General features: G+C 46.5%; 1 protein-coding gene across 1 annotated transcript in view; it reads right to left on the bottom strand.

The window, feature by feature from the left end:
- The window catches only part of CASZ1 (castor zinc finger 1), a 129,612-nt gene that overhangs the window by 87,046 nt on the left and 20,577 nt on the right, over positions 1-21,989 (bottom strand). Inside the window, exon 2 of the mRNA XM_078857793.1 lies at positions 15,945-16,120. The gene's annotated coding sequence lies outside the window, so the exon portion shown is untranslated. The remainder of the gene's footprint in view (positions 1-15,944; positions 16,121-21,989) is intronic.

Here is a 21,989-nt window from a genome sequence, read left to right as displayed (position 1 = left end):
CGCCGTGGCAAGCGCTGCTCCTCTCTCCTTCGCGATGTTTCGCCTCCCACGTTGGGAGGAATCTTCAGAGGCAGCGTCTTCAGCCATGGCTATGCCGAAAGAGCAGCTTTTGAAGACCACGTCCCATACATCGCGCTGTGAAAACCTCCAATGCATTTATCCGTTTGGGTCTGACTATGGGCGGTTTCCAGATACAAGCGCGCACTCCTGAGTCTGTGACTCGCACCTGGGACGCTGCGCTTGCTTGGCTGTGAATGTGATGCGGGATGCAGCGCAGCAAGTAGGCTTCGGAACCGGCTGTCTAATACACGGGCGTTGTTGGTTTTGTGTTCTCCCTGCACCCAGACGAATTTTCCCTCTGTCACTTCGCTTTCCCTCCCACGCGTAAACACTCAATACGCATCGATCACACATCGCTAACGGGGCGACCCCCTCCTGAAAAACAAGAGTCTCGGCGAAAATTTCCCCCGCGTGAATGAAGGACATTCATGCTGATGATGATAACGACAACGACGATGATGATGATGATGATATTAAGCCACCTCACTCCAATTCTGGCTCTGAATTTAAACTCCCAATCTTACAGTTGCCAAAATTCTTGTGCCACAGTAATTAATTGCACTGCAGCTAAGAACCCGAGAACCACGAGTTTGATTCCCCGGCCATGGCGAAGGTTAAGTGGCGAGCGGCGTTTACGTCTGTAGTTGGCCTCTGCTAGGTCGACTCAGCATTAGAATGAGGTGGGGTCAGTCCTGGTGCTGGTCACGTCATTGCTTTGTCTGGCATGCTCGCCTTAATAGGAGCTCGCGGAGTGCACTTTCCCGAAAAGTCTAGTAGGCTACACAGGGAACCGCTGATTTTTGGTGTTTACAGGACTTTGGAGTCCTGAACTCTAAAACATTACACATTTTTTTTTATTATAAACAACTCCATTGACGGCTATTTCCTACAACAACATCCAAGCATCATCATCATCATAACGCCTTGGCGCCTGTGTAAAGTGGCTTTGGGCTAACTGATGAGAGGTAAAAAGTAAAAAAAAACCCACACAAAACCAAACCCAGGCTTTTGTGGAGCACAACACCTTTGCGTGTTCACTGAAGAGCAGCGAGCGGGTGAATCTGGACCCGGTCTCTTTGTGGCGAGCTCAGGTGGCGGCGTGGGGAAGCCGCTGACCTTAAGAGCGCTCTCTGTCTAAAGATTGTTCTCTGTTATTATTTTCTTCCCCCTTTCAGAAAAAATTTCCGCTCGTCTTGTTGCGCTGCGGACTTTCATGAGCTCCTCCAGTATGGCCGTCTGGTGGTGTTAATGTTCGCGTAACATTTAGATGGGGTGCAACAACGGTGACCCAGCACTTCGCACGTTTGGGCTACAAGCCCCGGCAACCCGGGTTCGATTCCCGGCCACGGCCACCAGCAGCAGCTGTGAGCAATTGCCGAGCCAGTCCCTGAACCCTCTCGCCCGGCACCCACCCACACTAACCAGCATGTTGAAGTATGGTGAAACAAATAAACACCGCCCCCCCCCCCCCGCCATAGCATGACAACAGATTTCCAAGGGGTTGGCGATAATCGTTTATGTTGAGCCGACACCAGACTGAGTTCTTCTTCATTGAGGTGCTGCCTTGATGTAGGGGTGGCGTTTGTGAGCGCTGCGGGGCTGAGAAGCTACCCTCGAGAGAGTGGGGGGAGGGGGGGGGGCTACCCTAGCGACATTGAGCAACGTGTGGACATGGCGAGAGACACGGAACTGCAGGGCACCTTTGGTTGAGTCTCTTGGCTCCTGGACAAGCCGGGCCACCGTGGACACCACCATCGTCACCATCACCACCACCACCACATGCCATGGTCTATCCACTGATGGCCATACGATCATCACCACGTGCCTGAGACTGGACAAATGTACCGGCTGTGCAGCTAGGATTGCAGGAGGAGGCGCAGAAGGAGCTCGACAAGGGAGGAGATGCTCTCTCCCTTTGCCAACCCATACGGACCAACGTGAAGTGTGGTGACGAATGGTGAAATAATTATTATTTATAATATATATAAGCCAGCAAACGATGCATACACACAGCGCACACGCGGCTACGCAGGCAATGCCACAAACACAAAGATCCCCCTTACAGCCTTGACAGGTAGTTGGGGCAAGTGCTGTTAGCGCTAAGCTGTGCACTACCACTTCCCATATGCTACAAAGACTAAGATCCCCTGTATAGCCTTAATACACTTTTGGGGCAAGTACTGTTAGCGCTAACCTGTGCACTACCACTCCCCATATGCTACACACGCACAAATACAGGAGGCCAAGCGATGAAGAAACACGCAATTGCGTTCAACTAAATATTTGGCGATGGTGCTGCTGCGTTGGCAGTGGTGCACAAGCACAATTAACAACAACAACAACAACTCGATGAATAGGAATAAAAGTTCATCATAAGCGACGTTACAGGGCACTGGACTCTCTTTATGGCTCATAAACAGCTACACGATAGTCCAACAAGCAAACACAAAGGTACACAAAACAACAACAACAACAAGCTCTGACCCCATCATAATGAACCACATGGTGAACCCACAACACAAAGATCCCCCATGTAGCCTTGACAGACTGTTGGGGCAAGTGCTGTTAGCGAGCACCTCTGTAAGTCAGCATCACGGCTGGCCACTGCTCCACCGCTTCCCCACTATCCACACAGCCAAACGTATTTACAGAGAACAAAAATAAAGATCCCCCGTGTAGCCTTGACAGACTGTTGGGGCAAGTGCTGTTAGCGAGTAACACCTATGAAGGCCGGAACGGTACACGAGGGAGTGGGTGGCCAGCACCACGCCCGACCGCCTTTGTCTCCCCAGTGGCGATGATTACACACCGCACCAGGCACTCATTTGAGGCCGAGTCGACCTAGGGGAAACCCAGGACCGGATCAGATAATCGTCAGTGTTGTTGGTGGCCGCGAGCAGGAATCGAACTCGGTTGACTTGGGTTCGTGTGCCACCCACGAAAACACGCGCTGTCCCCCCCCCCACCAACAAACGCGGGCACATTTTGCAGAGAAAACACGCGCGTGTGCACGTTCATACATAAATAATCACACACATTAACACGCACGCACACACACACATTTTCCGCAATAAAAATCGTAATTTTGTTAAAAGCTGTGAGCGACCTCTTTGGAAAGGGGAGCACGGGATTGGGGGAGGGAGCGTTCGTGGGGGTGGTGGCGGAAGAGGGGGGGGCTCTGTCATTAAAGGAAAAAGGGCATTTGTATGATGCCTCCACTAGTCCAGAATGTCTGTGTGGAACACCGGTCATATCTCTGACACGGTCTCTTTCTTATCTCTGATATTGACTGCTTTCTCTAACACTGACGCCTATCAACAACACTGACTCCTATCTCTAACACTCGTATCTCTAAAACCGTCTCATATCTCTAAAATTTACTCCTATCTCTGACACTTACTCCTATCCTTATTTTATAACACCGGTCCCACTTCTAACACAGCCTCCTATCTCGAATGCCATCTCCTGTCTCTTACACTGGGGACTGCCCCCTACCCCCATCTCTCCCAGTACACTCGGACAAGAAACAAGTGACTGTATAAGCGTGCGCATTGATCCACGTCTCCCATTATTTACCCAGGTGAGAACCCACCGAGATTCATCATCCCTTGAACAAGTCTCTAATTACTCGGTAATTGGGACGCACTTTTACAATTCACTTGCTCCGGCTCGTCATTTTCCAAGGTGAGATTGGAGAAACACCTGTGAATAAGATATTGGCTTTCGGAAGTGAATTGCTGCAGAAGGATTCTGCATCTAAGCCGCACCCAAAGAGTGACCAATGTAGAAGAAAGAAAAAAGGGTTGCACGTAGAAGAAGATGACCTGATGATGCAGCCAGTGATGACAAGGAAACTGGCACTGTGTGGACATCATTTTGTGTAGGGTGGACAATAGGGGAATTAAAAGTGTGTTGTTCGAAGAATTGGAAGGAACCGTAAAGGGAGGAAGACCTAATGGCTTGATGACGACATTAGAGATTGGTGCCACAAAGATGTGGCCACTACTTGAGCGTATTGGCACAAGACAGAGGAAAGTGAAAACAAGTTACGAAATGTGCAGTGGACACCTACGGGCTTTCTGCCCATGGATCGTGATGATGATGATGATGTGAATACATTTGGAACATTTCACAAAGGCGGTCCCCAATACAAAACGTTACACTCCATCAGCTTTCCACACACACCCCCTATTGCCGTTGAAATCTGAGAAAAAGATCTTTATAGCTCATCGGATTCCTCCAGTATGAATACAGCATTTGATTCTGAAATGCATGAGAGGTGCTGGGAGACGTCTGCCCTTTGCTCTCACGCTCTCACGCTCTCACGCTCTCACTCTGCCTCTTTCTTCCATCTCTCTCCCAAACGTTACTCTGCTCTCCCCTCTCGTGCTCAGACTTGCCGTAAGAGTGATGCATTGTTTGGAAGACGCTGTTTTAAACATAATTCACATTTTCCCACAATTACACGGAACCACCCCCAAGACACCACGCGCGCACACACACACTCATACATACACGCACATACAGATGCACTCACATACATACACACATACACGCATTAATGCATACAAGCACACATACACACACAAGGACACAGATTCCCCCGTATAGCCTTAACATACTGTTGGGGCAAGAGCTGTTATCGAAGGCTGGCACGGCACACCCTGAAGGGCTGGGTGGCCAACACCGCGCCCGGCCTTGATAGGCGCTCACTAAGAGAACTTGCCGTAACAGTCTGTTAAAGGCTATATGGGGGATTTGTGTCTTGGTGTACGAGTGCGAGTCAATGGATGAGTGTATTTATGTAGGGATGTGTGTAGGGGAGCGGGAGTGTAGTGGTTAGCACGCTGAGTTTTGAACACGGTGAGTTCGATTCCCGCTCACGGCCAACACCAGTGACGATTATCTGAAACGCTCCTGGGCATCCCCTTGGTCGACTCGGCCTCAAATGAGTACCTGGTGCAGTGTGTAAATATCGCCACTAGGGAGACAAAGACGGTAGGGCGTGGTGCTGGCCACCCACCCGCTCATGTGCCGTGTTCACCTAAATAGGTGCTCGCAAACAGCACTTGCCCCAAAACTGTGTTAAGAGTATATAGGTGAGGATCTTTGTCTTGTGTGTTTATGAGTGTGTGTGTGTATTAATGTATGCGAGTGTGTATGAGTGTGTATGAGTGTATGTGTGCATATATACGTGTGTGTGAGTGTATGACAGGATGTGTGCATGAGTGTATGTATGAGTTTGTGTATGAGTGTATGTGTGTACGAGTGTGTATATGTATGTACGTGTGCATGTGTGTGTGTGTGTATATGAATGTGTGTGTATATGTGTGTATGTATGTGTGTGTATGTGTGTGTGTATATGAATGTGTGTGTATATGTGTGTATGTATGTATGAGTGTGTGTGTATGAATGTGTGTGTATATGTGTGTATGAGTGTATGAGTGTGTGTTTGTATGAATGTATGTGTGTATATGTGTGTATGTATGTGTGTGTCTGCCGTTAGCTGACGCCACACAAATTGACAAACCCTTAAATCTAGAAGCGCGAGAGAGATGTGGTCGTCCGTCCTCTCTTCCAGTAAAAATGGAAAGGGGGGGGATAGAAAAATAACTCAATTAATAAATTACCTCACGTTGCCTGGCAACGGGATTTAAGGGATTCGGTGGAAAATGGAAAAAAAATGGAAAAAGCTATAAATTATAAAATTACATCATTTTCGCTCGAAAGTAATTTTGAAAATTGACAGGTTAAAATTATACGTTTTGTAGACGCATGCAAGCACGCACATTAATACACAAACACACACTGACAAAGATCCCCCATATAGCCTCCAACCGTTGGTGCAAGTCCCGTTAGCGAGCACCTATAAAGGCATTGCACGGCACACATGGGTAGCCCGGCCGCTTTTGTCTCCCCAGTGATTTTGTTTACACTTCGCACCGAGTGCTCATTTCTAAGGTTCAGTCCACCTATAGGGGAGGAGGCCCAGAACGAGTTCAGAGATTCATCACTGATATTTGGCCCGTAAGCGGTAATCGAACTTGGTTAGCCCGGGTTCGGAACACAGCGCACACAAACCACTCCACTACCACTCCCCACGGACATCCACGCACGCACGGTCACAGTCGCAGTCAAGAGCCTTTATTTAAACAGATGAGGATGAGAGCCCTCTTCTCGTCATGGGGTCTCTTTTGCAAGAGAGTTGAGATCAATGTAATAAGGGGGAAAAAACTGGGTTAAAAATAGTCAAGGGGATAATTCATTAATAGTTTATCTCGGGTTAGATCACGTAGTGTACGATGTCAGTTGTTTTGTTTGTCAACTATATCCCTCCACCAGCCGACAGAGGCCAAAGTTATCATGTTGCCACGTCACGGGCAAATGTGCCGATGGATTTGGTCTTTCGGCAAAACCGGAAGACGGAGAGGAGGAGGAACGACGAAAAGGCCATGCAAAATGTGACAATTGTCATCACTAGATTTGATTGGCTCCGATCGGGTGGTGGAGGGCTTTAGCAACAACAACAAAATTACATTACACCTCAACGATCTGACTCAAAAGAAATTCATTACGAATGGCGATACTGGGCGTAAAAACCTCGGTATGAAAACGAACGTCATAAATAAGTAGACTTTACATTGCACTTATAAACATTCACACACACGGTCATCGTGCGCCAGTGGGGGAAATTCCACATTCCCGTGGCAGGGACTCACAGCTCCCCATAGGACTACCACTGTTGTGGTTGCTCATTCTATTGATCTGCCCGGAGTAATGACGGGTCAGAAAAAAAAAACCACTGACCTAGGATTGAACTCGTGCCCTTCTGACCGTGCAGGTCAATCTCTCCACCACTCGACCCCTCCGGATGAATTTAATTAAAATTTCAAACGCATATCTGCAAATTCACAATCGGCCCACTCCATGATGAAAAACTGTGCCGCTACAGTCACTGCTCACGGTGTTGTAAACAGCCTGGTGTGGCACTGCAACAGTGTCCTGGATAGTATGTGAACCACTGATGCGATTTAAGCTTTGAAAACATTTTTCTCTTCTTGGTTCTTTTGGTAAAGTCACGTAGAATGGAAATAATAGAGCAGGTCTGTCGAGTAGACTACTCGACAGACCTGCTCTCCACCTGAGGACGGCTGCTTGCGTTGTGGCCGAAACGTCGTGAGAATTATTTTATAATGTTTTATTTGTATTATTTTATTATTTCCATTTTACTTGACTTTACCGAAAGAACCAAGAAGATGAATCCCTGCAGTCACGAAAGCTTTAAATCGAAATTTAAACTTTGAAAACATTGTTTATTGAAAGTCTTCTTTTTAATAGTACATGTCGTCGTGTCTCTGAATTGTGATTCTTGAATATGTTCTCGTTCAGTTTGAATGTTACGTTAGAAACACTAAAGTCTGTGCTCTCCATCTTTCCTGGGTGAAAAGTGGGTGAAGTTTTTTGGCCAATCCTGGCCAGCTGGCTCAGAAGCTGAATTAACTTCACGACTGCAGTGGGAGCCGTGAAGAAGGGACGCTACCCCGGCGATCAGCCCCTAAAGCGTTCGCGTGGACACAACGTGCCCTTGTTAAGCACTGAAGTTGGTTAACTCCACGCTTTGTCATTAACGGCATTTACTCGGCAAACGTCTGTTGTCGGCCGACCAAAGCCAGTGGTGGCGCTATATGTAACCACACAAACCAAGCTCAAGGGACCCTGGAGTCTTGCATTAATAGTGGCGCCTCAAATATCGTCCCAAATTTAAATACGTAGCAAAATATTTCACGTGAAAGCCAACGAATCTATCTCGACTCCATTCTGTCTGCATCACTATTCTTTCATCTCACTAGTTCTCTATTTTTACCGACATGCATAATATCTAACGACACCGCTACCTTTTATAAGAAGCAAATAGACTCCCACAGACTCACACAAGACACCCAGAGACTCACAATGACAGCCACATGCTCGTCCAGAACCACGCAGCCAAAGATACACACAGACTCACACGGAATCACACTGCCTGAAACACAATCATACAATCGCACAGATGCACACAGACACACACACACTATCTTCTGTCATCGCATTTGGATTTTTAAATGGAAGAGACCCCCAAAAGTAATGTCGATGGGGTCAGCACCCCCCACTGCCCGAGGACGAACCCCCGTCTCGTGAGCGTGGGTGCAAGTTCAGCCGAGATCTGTCAATGGCCGCACAGTTCTGTATGGGACAGAAACCCACCCCGCAGACTCACTAAACTTTCCACCCAGCGGTTTGAGCGGTGGGGAAATTAAAATCGTGAAACGGCGCAGCGATTTCATTGAAACGTAAATAAATGCAAATCTGCCGGATGTGTTATCCCCCACATTATCGTCCCTTTTAAAAGCTTCATATATTAGTTTTTTTTCGCCTATGACATTAACTTCGCTTGAGATGCTTCGTACACTTCTGAATTTGGAAGCCGTGCGTCCATGAATTGAGCAGCTGTGTTTACGCCAGACGTTAACATGGAATGCTAAGAATCATGAGAATCCCTTAGTCTAGTTCTCGTAAGCTTAGTCATTACCAGTGGACCCTGGGAATCATTAAGGGTGCCATCGTCTGGCTCTCGGATCCTTAGATAATACTCACAATTCATTTGAAAAATCCTAAGGGTGTTTTGGTCTGGCTCTATACAGCTTCAGGCACTAACTCTGTCCCCTTCCCCCGTACCTCCGATTAGCAGTTGGCTACGTACAGTGCGAATGAAGTTCAACATGCATATGTGCTTGAAACCCTAAGAATGTTGAACCCCAAGCCTACTGGGTGAGACTGTGGCAGAGAGATGAACTCACAACCGGAAGAGCTTAGAGATCAACTTGGCCAATTGTTCTTGAGAGGTCGATCAAATATTCACAACTTTGTGATTGGCCTATGCCACAAGAATGCAGAATCTCCCACTTTTATCTCAGAGGGACACACTTTGACTCTTGACCTCGACTGGGAATGCTCAGTGCGCCTTAGCCTGACCGACTTTGCATCGGGCATTCACGGTAAACCCTGAGCATCTCGTCGGCGCCTTAGTCTGGCCCAGCGAGCTTCGATAAATCTCATGGAATATTTGGTTGCAAGTATATAAATAAACCCATCGGGGGCCCCAAGATGTCGGGTCTGCAAATTGAGTCACATGACTCCCGGTTTCCCATAAATCTAATTTCGATATTCAATGCTCAATTTTTGTATGTGCCCTTTATTTCATTATTTAGAAACGTTAACCCTTGCTCAGGCCCAAAATGCGAGGCTCAAATCCGTGACTGTTGGGGGCATGCGACATTTAACTTCCTCCAGCGATTCGCTGGAATTTGGAGTAACAGGTCAAAGGTGACAATTCGATTCTTTACGAGCTCCTTAACATTGCATCCATCACGTCGCTTCTCATTTGTTCCCTCTTCTCTATGTTCTGCCCCGGTTTTTTTCCATAAGGCTAAATATCAAATATGTGTGTAAACTGCATGAAATTTGTACCACCAGTAGATCAGCTATCGTCACGAGCATAACTCCATGCACGTGCTTCCGAGTGTAAGCATCAATTTTATATGTATGCGTCGTGACACGATCGATGCCCTCCTGCTCTCTTACCTCCCCCACCCCTCCCTTGCTGCTTTCTTAGGGACTCACACGGACTCAAACAGATTTACACAGCCTCACACAGCCTCACACAGCCTCACACAGCCTCACACAGCCTCACACAGCCTCACACAGCCTCACACAGCCTCACACAGCCTCACACAGCCTCACACAGCCTCACACAGACACCTGCAGACTCACACAAAACCACACAGACTCGCACAGACACTAAAAGACTTCCACAAAATATACACAGGAATTATTCCAACATCTCAGTGTAGGACCCACCTGATAACGTGAGGATCCGTGAAGCAATTCTGAATAAATAAAGGACATTTATGTATGTATAATTCACTGTGCAAAGCCTGTTGAGTCAATGGCACTGGGTTATGCCTATCCATTGTATGATTTAGACACAGGGCCCTCATCATGTGCCTGGCTATTGTAATTCATAAAATGGATAACATCTCCAGGTCCAATAAGCCAAATTATTGGCTTAAAGTTCAATTTAGTTTTTTATGTTTTTCAGGTTTTATAGTACACGTTGCAAGCATTCAAAACGACGCCTCATTCTGTGAAAGCGGTAGAACGGCCTAGAAGATGTTCACTGGACGAAATATGAACATCACATTCCGTTCCGCGTCAAAACTGGCAACACGTCCTAATTTTGCATGGTGCTGTGAACCACCTCTTCAATAGAGGGGTCCTTGCCCTTCACAACTGTCAGTTCACCAACATCGGTTCAAAGAAAGTTGATGAGACACCGCATGTAGATACCGGTCCACAGATTGTTTTTCTTACGTTGAATCAATGCTGCTGAAGTTATCAGAAATTATTAAAAGTTTATTTCCCCCCAAGTAAAAAAGCCCATCGAGCCGAGACGCTCTTTTTCAAGGGCGATTCAGCCGGAAGACATCAAAGCATACCACAATTACAGGTTTATAAAAGAAACTTAACGAGTGCAATTATGTTGAAAAATCACATTGACACTTAACCTTCCGTGAATTTAATAGTCAGTTAAATTGAGGACAGAGACGGCAGAATGGAGATGCCGCCAAGAGACGAAGCTAGATATTTCCAAAACTTTTGGGGCAGCTACATTCAATGCTTTTGAGCATTCCCAGAAGGCCACGGGGGGCTCATGGGTTGCGTGCAGAGACAGATGCAGAAGGGAGACACGTTGCCTGCGTATCTAGCTTGTCATGAACACAACAGATGCGGTTTATCTGGCCGTGGAGTGCGACAGTTAGAACACTTGACCCACAAGTTCAAATCCTGGTCGAGGTTAACTCAACACCATTACCATCATCATCGTCAGCCTAGTCCTCTGTCTGCGGTGCCACTTCAAAGGAAGTGAACAACGTTTACCCTGCAAAGAGACCAGGGTCCCGGCCAGAGAATCGGGAGGTTTCCACAGGCGCATCAAAGTTGCCATCGTAAGCGAGTGCCACCATCATCCATGGACTGGTGGTCAATAGATGTCTTGATATGGACTGGGCCACCCCCCCCCCCCCACTAGGTAGACTCAGCCTTAAATGAGTAGCACCTTTGTTGGGTGACAATGTGGTTTACGAGCACCAGCACCGGTGATACAAAGGGCAGCAGGGCATTGTGTGTGATGCTAATTGCACCACTACCCCCCTCATAAATAGGTGCTCGCTGACAGAACTTGCTCCAACAGCGAATCTCTGTGGGTTTGTGTGTGCATCTTGACTATTTTACAAAATATACCCACACTGAGCTTGTGTACATACCGATTCAATGTGCGCATGTATTATGTATGTAAGTATCTATGTGTGTATATGAATGCGCATTTATGTATTATTAAGGACCACCACTTCGGCAGGCATTATAGAGCATTATACACTTACACCGAGGTGCGTACAGTACAGTGGCTGGCCAGGGAGGGAAAGATGTTTGTTTCCCGTCAGAGGAACGTGGAATTTCCACCACTGGCTTAGGACCATCGTCTATAGGGCTGACCCACACTCGTTTTATGCGGAGAGAAGATCCTTGACCTTGAATTGAGATGATCGTCGAAGTTATCAACTTTCGACTGCATATTCCTTATTCGATGCCCCACGATGGATTGATGTGAATCAACCTTAAAGAATACCTACTTGTTAAGTTAACCTTCCAACCTGCTTTATTGAAGACAATTTGAGCGGGAGACGTGGGCGATGCCTGCACTGCCCTCCGCTGCCCACATCAAAGCCCCCGCAGCTGCCTATAGCACCTGTTATTACAGGGTCGTCACCCGTCCAAGCAATGCCCTGGCTTACCCGCCGATTATTTTCTTAGATCTGATGGAAATGGGGCCTATTCCAAGGAGATGTGGTCAGAGGCTGTGTGTGTACACAACGTCTGTATCTCAATAGGATAGTTGAGGATGCTTGCTATAAATGTGGCACCGCCAGGCGGGTGAAGGAATCCATTTTTTTCCCCTCCCAGAAAATCTGAGAGCTGGCGAGGTTCAAATTTAGTAAATAAAATACAGTGAAGCGGTGGCTCACGGATCAGAGCACGGGGGGGGGAGCCAGCACCACTGAGATCCTGGTTTGGAAACTTTGGTTTCAGCCACAAGTGGTTAATCCAGGGTTGTCATTAAAGTGATTTAACCGGATTTGCAAGTGTAGTAGAGTTGACGGTCTGAGCCGTTTCACGAATGTACTGAACACCAAAAACACATGTAAAAAGCTAGTTTTTTAAAGCACACACTTTATTTACACTGTAAAGTATAACATAAAATATTTTGACCTCACAAATTAATAAAAAATTATGTGCTGAATAAAAGTGGATGGTTTGCATAACGAAAATCTCATTAATTTTTCGGGTAAAAATAATGAAATTTCTACTTGAGTGCAAATGAAAGTGCCTCCATTGAAAAACTTGTTTTGTACCTCTTTTTACCGTGAAGACCATTTTAAATATTTAACTGCTATTTTATTTTACCAGGTAAGGCACACTCCAGCTATTTAGTTCTTAATCATAAGCGACCAGGCCGCAAATGAAAGGCCAACGAAGTGGCTTATCGCGTGGAAATTTATAGCAGCCAAATGCTCGAAGCACATGTTTCCAAATGTGGAGGGGAAAATCGGAGGGCCTGGAGAAAACCCCACGCGACAATGGGGAGAACATTGCAAACTCCAAATATACAGGCGCGAGGGTCAGCATCAAACCTACGACCTCCTGTATACAAGGCGAGGTAGTTAACATCTCGCCAAGCAGATCTGAGCTTGGGCAGTGCCGGAGATGGGTGTCTACCATGCACAAACAGGTTGTTATAGGGTTGTGGGGCCACGTTATGGTTATATCCAGTTGTACTGTACGTCTATGCTGCCCGTCTGTACCAATCTGCATTGACCAGCCGGGGTGAAGTATGGTCAAACGGCCTCCACAACCAGCAAGGCGTGGGGAGGCCCTCATCCAGCAGTGGATTGAAAAAAGGTCTCTATGCTCCTACGGGCATTGTGCAGAGCTCATCTCCACCAGTGGCAATTCCACATTCCCATGGCAGGGAACACCTTTAACAACCACTGACGACTTCGCACAAAGTGGTACAAATTGTATGATCCTGTATAGATGACAATGATGGCTTGCCTATGTGAACCCTTGACCATACAATAAAAGCATGCGCATTGCTATACAACAGTCTACGTAATTAAAGTTTGATAGCACGCAGCACGGCTATTACAATTTGAATAACGATCACCCCGATTGCAAAGTAGTGAAATTACATTTAGAACAACACGAAAACGAATAACGCGTTTAATTGTCGTATTTGCGATCATTAAGTACTGTACTGTATGAAAGACGGTAAGACACATTTAGACTGCAATGGTAGAACGATGCGTGCATATTTAGCACTTTAATTGAAAGCACTTATATCAACAATCATAATGAGGAAATTTAGGCTATTAAAATGGGGATAGGATCACGGCATTTAATTGTAAATCACGACCACGGTTCTCACCTGCCCGCTCAACTTGAGCATAACACCTGTTGCCCTCAGCATGTCGGAACGGGCGCGACAAAACAAACGACATTTCAATTCATTAAGATTATAACTATGTAATTATTGTACCAATAGCAATCGCAGTAATTATTAGACTTGTCGTAACTGTTGTAATTGTTGGTCACGTGCTCAGAGGGAACCACAGCGGCCGCTCCGGCGCCAAGACGAGCGGCGATGTCAGCGCGGCCTCTCATTGGTCAGAGGCAACCCCAACAGCAGGCGCTCTGATTGGACGAGACGTTAAGCTGCGTGGCTGGGCGTGACCATTCGTAATTTCAATAAGGCAGTGGAAGGGGGTAAAATGTACGATTGTTAATTATTAAAATTAATACTCTTAGGTTTTTTCGGTAAAGTCACGTAGGTAAAGAAAATTAAAATAAATCAATTAAATCACGACGTTTCAGAGGCAACACAAGTCTCCGTCTTCAGGTGGGACCGTCACAGCTAAATTTACTGTATCAAGTGACCTACGTGACTTTACCGAAAAGACCTAAGAGTATGAATCCTTGCAGTCACGAAAGCTTCAAATCTAGTATTAAAATTAAGTAAAAAATTCATAATAAAGGTTTTTGGGTTAGATCGCGTAAGTATAAATGTGTTGAAACCCTCCACCACCCCACCACCTTGTCGCACACGTTCCTCATAATTAATGGCAAAGTAAACTAAAACTAAATACATTTTTTTGGTACGGAGTGTCTGCGGTTCGAGCAGGAGGAAAGGGAACGCGATAGATGCTAGAAGGAGGCGCGCGAGCAGTGACGTGAGTCTAAATACATAAAAAATACCTTGCCAGGTAAGGCCCACAGAGCTGTATAGCTCTCTTTCAGAAGCAAACTGGCCACAAATGACAGCTCAACGAAATGGCTTGTCATGTGGAAATTTATAGCAGCCAAATACTCGAAACGCACATTGGTTCTAAATGTGGAGAGAAAAACCGGAGGACGCAGAGAAAAATCGACGCGACCACGGGGATAAAGAGAGAGAGACATGCAAACTCCAATTATACAGGCTTCAGGGTCGGGATCGAACCGACGACCTACTGAATATCAGGCTCGGTAGTGAACATCTCGCTACCGTGGCGCAAAGGTGCAGCTCTTCAACTGCTTGCTTGTGCCACTGCTGCCAGAAGTGCCTCAACTGCACAGGATCTCTGTAGGGATCGCCCCTCTAAAGGGTGTTGGGCCTACTGCTCCACGCCGGGCAAAGGTTTTAGAGGCAGGAGGTGGCGGTACCCACATTTTACCCCACTGCTCGCGACCTGCGGGGTTGAAGCAACTTCCCCGTTGCTTCACCTGCGACCTCTAAATTGCGAGTCCACAGTGCCAACCGCGGCGTGCCCACGTCATCCGGCTTCCCTCGCTCCGTGCGGTAGTAGATACACTCCAACAAAAGGGCACACAAAGGGGAAATCGCGTAGTGCGGACCGCACAGTCAAACAACCCACGTTCGCATTGCACGAGGAGACGGCTACCTGCCGAGTAGCGTGCACGCTACACACAGTAGTACGTGGAGTATACAGCAAATCTAGCTGTGACGGTCCCACCTGAAGACGGAGACTTGTGTTGCCTCCGAAACGTCGTGATTTATTATTATTTTATTTCTATTATTACTTTTATTAATTTTAATTTCATTTTTTACCTACGTGACTTTACCGAAAAAACCTAAGAGTATGAATCCTTGCAGTCACGAAAGCTTCAAATATAGAATTAATACACACACACACTATTTTGTCCCATGTCTGACCGCATAGCCGCATCTGAGTTAATACAAACCATATAATATCGCGAATTTTGCGTAGAAATAAAGTTTTGCTGCGTTTACGCAAAATCGAACGGAGCAAAAGGGGAACCTGTAACAGTTCCCCCGCTTTCACGAGGCGATGCGTTCCTGGAATCCCCGTCGTAAACTGGACCCCTATTTTCCCACAGACAGTATAAATAGTAGGAACATCACTTTTTGGTGTTTTCTTTTTCCCTTTTATCGGCCACATTTAGCAGGGCTTAAGAGGTAAAAAATACACAAAAACAACTGTTGGGTTGACAAAAGATCCACGCCAAGCAAACATCGGAAACCAGACTGACTGGTCCGAGTCGTGTCAGAAGCTGCGTCGCAAATCAAGTTGCCGAGTCGTACATCGATCCATCGGTGGCAGAATATAAACGTCGTAAAACCGTAGACCGCCTGCACATGCATAAACGCAATCGGAGTAACGTTGGCCTTGCGACGTTTCACGCGATGGTGCACGGGGCCAAACGTTCACCTCGATTTCGTGTGGCTGCGACGTCGAGGACGGTGTCGTCGTCGTTTGAACGTCGCGCAGCTTGAAGCACGGAGATTCCCGGGAGCAGCGTGGACGGACGACGTGGGGGCTGCGTGGGGCGGCGGCGGCGGCGGCGAAGTGGTGGCAGGGGGGGAGGAAGGCTTCGTCGGTGCGAGCTGTGAGAACGCGGGAATAAATAATTAAAATTAATAATCGCGCCGACGACCGCGCTTTCTCTGCGCGGACCTATAATGGCACAAAAAGTAACAGAGTCATAATGAGCCAACGTGCAAACGAAAACCGTCCAAGCCAGCCCAATGTCTGAGCCTCAAGTGGGCGAATATTGATACTTAGATTTTTTGGGGGGGATGGGGGAGGGTTTAAACCAGATTTCTGTTTCCTTTTCCCGACTTCCCGCAGCCCTGCTGGTTGTAGACGTTGGTCAATGCCCCATGGTCACTATTATAACTTTGGCGAATGTAATTTTACAAGGGAACAGTTTGTTGACCTTTATGTAACCGAATGTCCTTTATTTAAACCAAACGGGGGTCCGATCGAGCTTCAAATTTGTCTATTTTGGTAATTTGAGGACAGAGTGGCTTTAGCTATCTATCGACACATTTTATGTATACATAAACTCATCCTTATTAAGTTGTGGATACGTTGTTTTATGTGATTTTATGAAACACAAATTGACCACCTCTTTTAGCAAAAGAGGATGATGGCGATGATGCTTTGGCTGTTGCTGCTGCTGATGCGAATTCCACTAAATGGTGAAGTTTCTGTTGCCACTTTTGCTGCGGATGAGACTGCGGATGGTAATGCTGCTGCCGATATGATAACAATGCGTCTGCTACTACAACTGCTGCTTGTATTGCTACTACCACTGCTGTTGTCTGTGACCCCGGCAATGACTTAAACTCACGATCTCACAAAAGGAAACTTTGCTTCATTCTTCACCACCACCACCATTATCAGCATGAACCGATTGGCACGGTTGGCTACGTACGGTGCGAAAGAAGTTCAACATACATACAGTCGAGCCAGATTCCTTCCTGAAGGAGCAATGTGATTGTTCCACCACACGGCCGTAAGCAATGTGAGAGGCGCAGCGCTGCCACCACTATAGCAAAACAGTTCCCTCCAGAAAAACGCGATTATGCGATCGCAAGATTCCACGCAAAATCAGCCAAAGTCCGCATATTTATGCGGGGGGGGCGCGTTTTTTCAAAAACGCCGCACTTTCGCCGCATAAATTGCAGATTTCCGCGCGCAAAATATGCGGGCTTGCATGATTTCATAATCCCCGCATTTTCGTTGCAAAAAGTCACATATATCTTAGCAGAAAGTTGAAAAATGTTGCGTTTACTTCACACAAGCGCAGCCATTTCCCCTGTTGCCATGGGAACGTTATGAAGTGACGTCACTCATTACGTGACATCATTGAAAAGCTGCAAACCCCGCGATGCCAATGAAACGATGATGAAGAGTTTATGCAACTTTACAGTTGTAAGATTGCACTTTTTTGTTAGTAGTATTTAAATTTAGATTACTGTAAGACTGTACTGTTACTGTATTGCTTACGTTACTGTGCACTGAAAACACGTATATTAACAGAAGATGTCTGTTTTGTATAGCTACCTCTGTAAAACAGGAAGCACACATTTTATTTTTTAATATTTTATTTATTCATTTTTACAGAAGTTGTAGCATATTCATTTTGTAAAGCTACAGAACTTGTTCGACTCAATGTTTTGTAAGTTTGAGCCATCTGTTTGTTAAGGTCTGAAATAAAACAAGATGAGAACTTAAATATTCCCAGCACTTTCTGTGATGTAGTATGCTTGCTTATCATAGGAAGTAATAAGAAATGACTCTTTACATTAAAGTAGTAGCCTAGTGAATAGGGTGTTGGGGGAATCACTTTTTTTTCTCTTTTTCATCAAACCGCAGTTTTTGCAAGTTCCCGCAATTTTTGCAAGTTCCCGCAATTTTTGCAAGTTCCCGCAATTTAATCGCATAAAATTGCATAAATATCCCGCATATTCCATCGCATTTTTTAAGAAAACGTGCCGCATAATCAACGATTTTTGCCCGCAACAATCACCAAAAACTCCGCGTTTTTCTGGAGGGACTGGCAAAAGTGCCATGCCACAGATCGCATCCTCTAAGCTAGCGTCCCAAACGATGAAATGCCCCCCTCAGCAAATTTGCAATTTATTGAGGACAAACGTTCCCCCTGCTTTTTTTTGCGTATTACGCAAATGCAGCTGATTTTGTGTCAATCGGATGAAACCTTGTGCAGGCGGTTGGGGGTGAGTGTGTGTGTATTACATTATGCGTATGCGAGTTTGAGAGTGTACGTGTGTGTGTGTGTGATGGTACACAAGTGTGTGTGTTACATTACGCGTGTGTGAGTTTCAGTGTGTCCGTGTGTGTGTGTGTGTGAGGGTACACAATTGTGCGTGTGGGTGTTTGTTCAAAAGTTAATGTTTTCACGTGTTTCGAAGTGTGTGAGTGGGGAGCAGTGGCATAGTGGTTAGCACATTGCAGTATGAACCCGGCAGACATCCAATTTAGGTTCCCGCTTACAACCAATGACAATGACAGCGAGTGTTTGAACATATCCTGGGTCTCCCCTAGGTCGACTCAGCCTTAAACGAGTACCTGGTGCACTGTGTAAACATCGCCACTATGGAGACAAAGGCGGCCGGGCGTGGTGCTGGCCACGCCCAGTGCTCGCTAACATCACTTGCCCCAAAAGTCTGTTACGGCTCTACGGGTGGGATCTTCGTCTTTGTTTTGTGGTGTGAACACTGCTTCACCAACTGTACACCATGTGGACCCAGGTTCCAATCCCGTCCATGCCTGCATATCACCACCACCACCACCACACGAGCACAGTTTACTAATCTCACAGTCCCCATCTCTCCTTTGGTGAAGCAGGCACCGAGCCTGCTCTCCCCTAGGGTGACTCAGCCTTAACGAGAACCTAAATGCAACACACGCTCGTCAAAAAAAACACCGCCCTAATAAGCAAGAAGATATATTCGAAGTTTCGGGCGATGTTATGAGGGAGGACCATTCCCCGAAACGTCTAATGTTAGATATTTATTTTGTATGTGTTGAGTTTGTGTTTTTTGTGTGCTTGTGTAACCGCTGCCAACGCAGCAGCGGCAACATCAGAAATAAATGTTGAACTTAAATCCATTTCATCCCGTCAAAAATCAGCCCTGGAGATACAAAGACGATTGGGCGTAAGCCTTTGCCACACTGTGTGTGTGTGTGTCTTTTTGACCTTAATAGCTGCTCGCTAACACCACTTGCTCCGTGGGTCGATGTGGGTGAAGATGACATTTTTGTGTGTGTCTGAGAGAGTGTGTGAGAGTGTGCGTGTGTGTGAGAGAGGGAGAGAGTGTATGTGTGAATGTGTCACATTTTTTTTCAGGATTTCATAATAAAAAATAAAAAATAAAAACCGAAAAATAATTAAACGGAAAGCTCATAAAATCATGAAAAGTGATAAAAACGTCAAAGCGTGAAAAACGCGCACGTGAGCTCATAAACTCACACACACACATCAACACGTACACTCATACATACACATATACACACCAACGCACTCATACAAAGACACTAACACAAAAAAAGACAAAGATCCCACCGTATGGACTGAACATATTTTTGGGGCAAGTGCTGTTAGCGAGCATCTATGAAAGCCGACACGGGACACACGAGGTGGTCGGTGTTAGCAGAACCAATAATCCTTGGCCACCTTGGTTTCCCCACTACTGATATGTTACACACCGCACCAGGTACTAATTTGAGGCTGAGTCGACCTTGGGGAGGCCAAAAGTCTGGGTTCAGACATTCAGCACTGTTATTGGTCGCGAGTGAGAATCCAACTCGGGTAGCCGGGTTCACAGCGGAGTGCAACGTTCACAGCTACGCCACCGCTCCTCAATATACACAAAAAGACAAAGATCCCCCGTATAGCCTTAACAGACTATTGGGGCAAGTGCTGTTAGCGAGCACCTATGAAGGCCGGAACGACACACGAGGGGGTGGGTGGCCAGCACCACGCCCGACCACCTTTCTCTCCCCAGTGGTGATGTTTACACACCGCACCAGCTACTCACTTGAGGCTGAGTCGACCTAGGCGAGGCCCAGGACCGGTTCAAATAACACACGCACGTTGAGCACCATGGGTTACACGTGTCATGTACGATCTTATTGCGAGGCAGCGCATGTCTTTCTATCACGGACGGACAAAACAAATAACGGAACTGAGCACACGGAGACACTGACAGACGGACAGACTCCTCGCACGTGGAGACAGTGAGAGGCAGAGGAACAACAATGAGAGACGTGAAAGGACATAAGAGTGAGAGAGAAAGACACACACACGGATAGTCACAGGGACCGGAATACGCACGTGGAAAGACAGACGCGGAGACAGACGCACAGACAGACAGAGGCAGACACAACGTGGAAAGAGACGAGAGACAACACAGAGGTGACACAACAAGAGACACGGGAGCAGTAGAAAGAGCTGGAAAGACACAGGAACAGAGTGGGGAGGACAGAAACACGTGGAAAGCCAGACACGGAGACAGACATGGAGAGATCGGGACCAGACAGACAGACACACACAGGCAAAGCGTGTCACTGAGAGACAGGGCGGCGCTGCGACATATACATAAGGAAAATGGCAAGGACACAGGGAGACGGACATACGAGAATACAAAAAACAAAACATACAAAAACAAAGATCGTTCTTGACCCATCACCTTACCACCCCCCTCTAACCGTGACGTGTCCTGCACAAGCCCCACTTAGCATACTCAAGTTTAAATGATGGCACTAGCCAGCATACGCTCTCTAAATGCACGTCTTCCTCTGTACGCATCGCGCGCTTTCAGATGGTATTCTGCGGCCGTCTGGAACGCTCTTCCTTCCGATATCTGGAAGCCACTGGGAGCTAGGCACTTTTAAATCAAGACTGGAAATGAAATTCTTTCGAACCGACGTTTGCGTTTAGTTTGTTGCCCTTGGGTTGGCTACGTATGGCGCGAAAGAAGTTTACATGCGTCTCAGCGTCTCTCTGCCAATGTCATTTCAAGAGCGCACGCCTTTAAGCGTGGCCTCTTTGCGCACTTTTTCAGACTTTTTGATCCGTTTTTTTCGTTCAGGGGCCGTTGTTTCACATAGTCACTTTAAGATGTTTTCTTGGTCATGTTTTTGTTTTTTACACGCTTTTATTTAACTCATTATGTCTGTTGTTGTTGTTGTATCCTCAAATCGTGTAACTCAATTTTAACCCACTTCCCAATGTGGCATTGACTGCAAACTTGGTATACTTATGTCATACTGATGACAATACTATATTCTGTCATAAAAAATAAAATAAAAAGTATTTTTAAACATTATTTTTCTATATGTTATGTTTCGGCTTGGGTTTAATTGTCCACGCTCAACTGACGTTGGCTGTAAATTACCACGGTGCCCTTACGTTGTGGCAAGCCTCGGGGCCACTTCCTGGAGTCGTGGAGTTCTGCCATTACTAGTAGGGTACATTTCATTAAAGCGTGTTTAAAAAAAAGTATTTTTTTTATATTACTTATTGTTTGTTGCGGTTGCACCCGATGCAAGAGCCGAATGGCTCACAGGGCTTTACCTAATAAATAAAACTGTCTGAACCATGCGTCACAGCAGGTTGTAGCGCACTCGTACGTGCTCTTCTTCAGGCACGTTTAGGCACACTGCTTTTCACGATCAGATTCTCAAAAAAACAAGCATTCGCGGTTATTTTTCTCAATTCACAAACGTGGAAGCACAATTCTCCTCCGTCCTGCGGCTGATGCAGAGCAACAGCTATCATTTTGCACTGGGGGTGGTTGAGCCGGGTAATTGCGCCGGGAGTAGCCGAATGCGTCGCTGTGATAACGCCTCCTTCTGCGTTATTTGTGAATCGGCCATTGAGGTCGTTACGGTGTTCCAACGATTCTGTTCTGGGTGATCGCAGTCGCATCCTGCCCGAGAATT

Source organism: Lampetra fluviatilis, chromosome 6, assembly GCF_964198595.1.
Source record: "Lampetra fluviatilis chromosome 6, kcLamFluv1.1, whole genome shotgun sequence".
Taxonomy (NCBI): Eukaryota; Metazoa; Chordata; class Hyperoartia; order Petromyzontiformes; family Petromyzontidae; genus Lampetra; species Lampetra fluviatilis.
The sequence above is the reverse complement of the archived record's forward strand: the minus strand, read 5'-3'. Positions and strand labels throughout refer to the sequence as shown.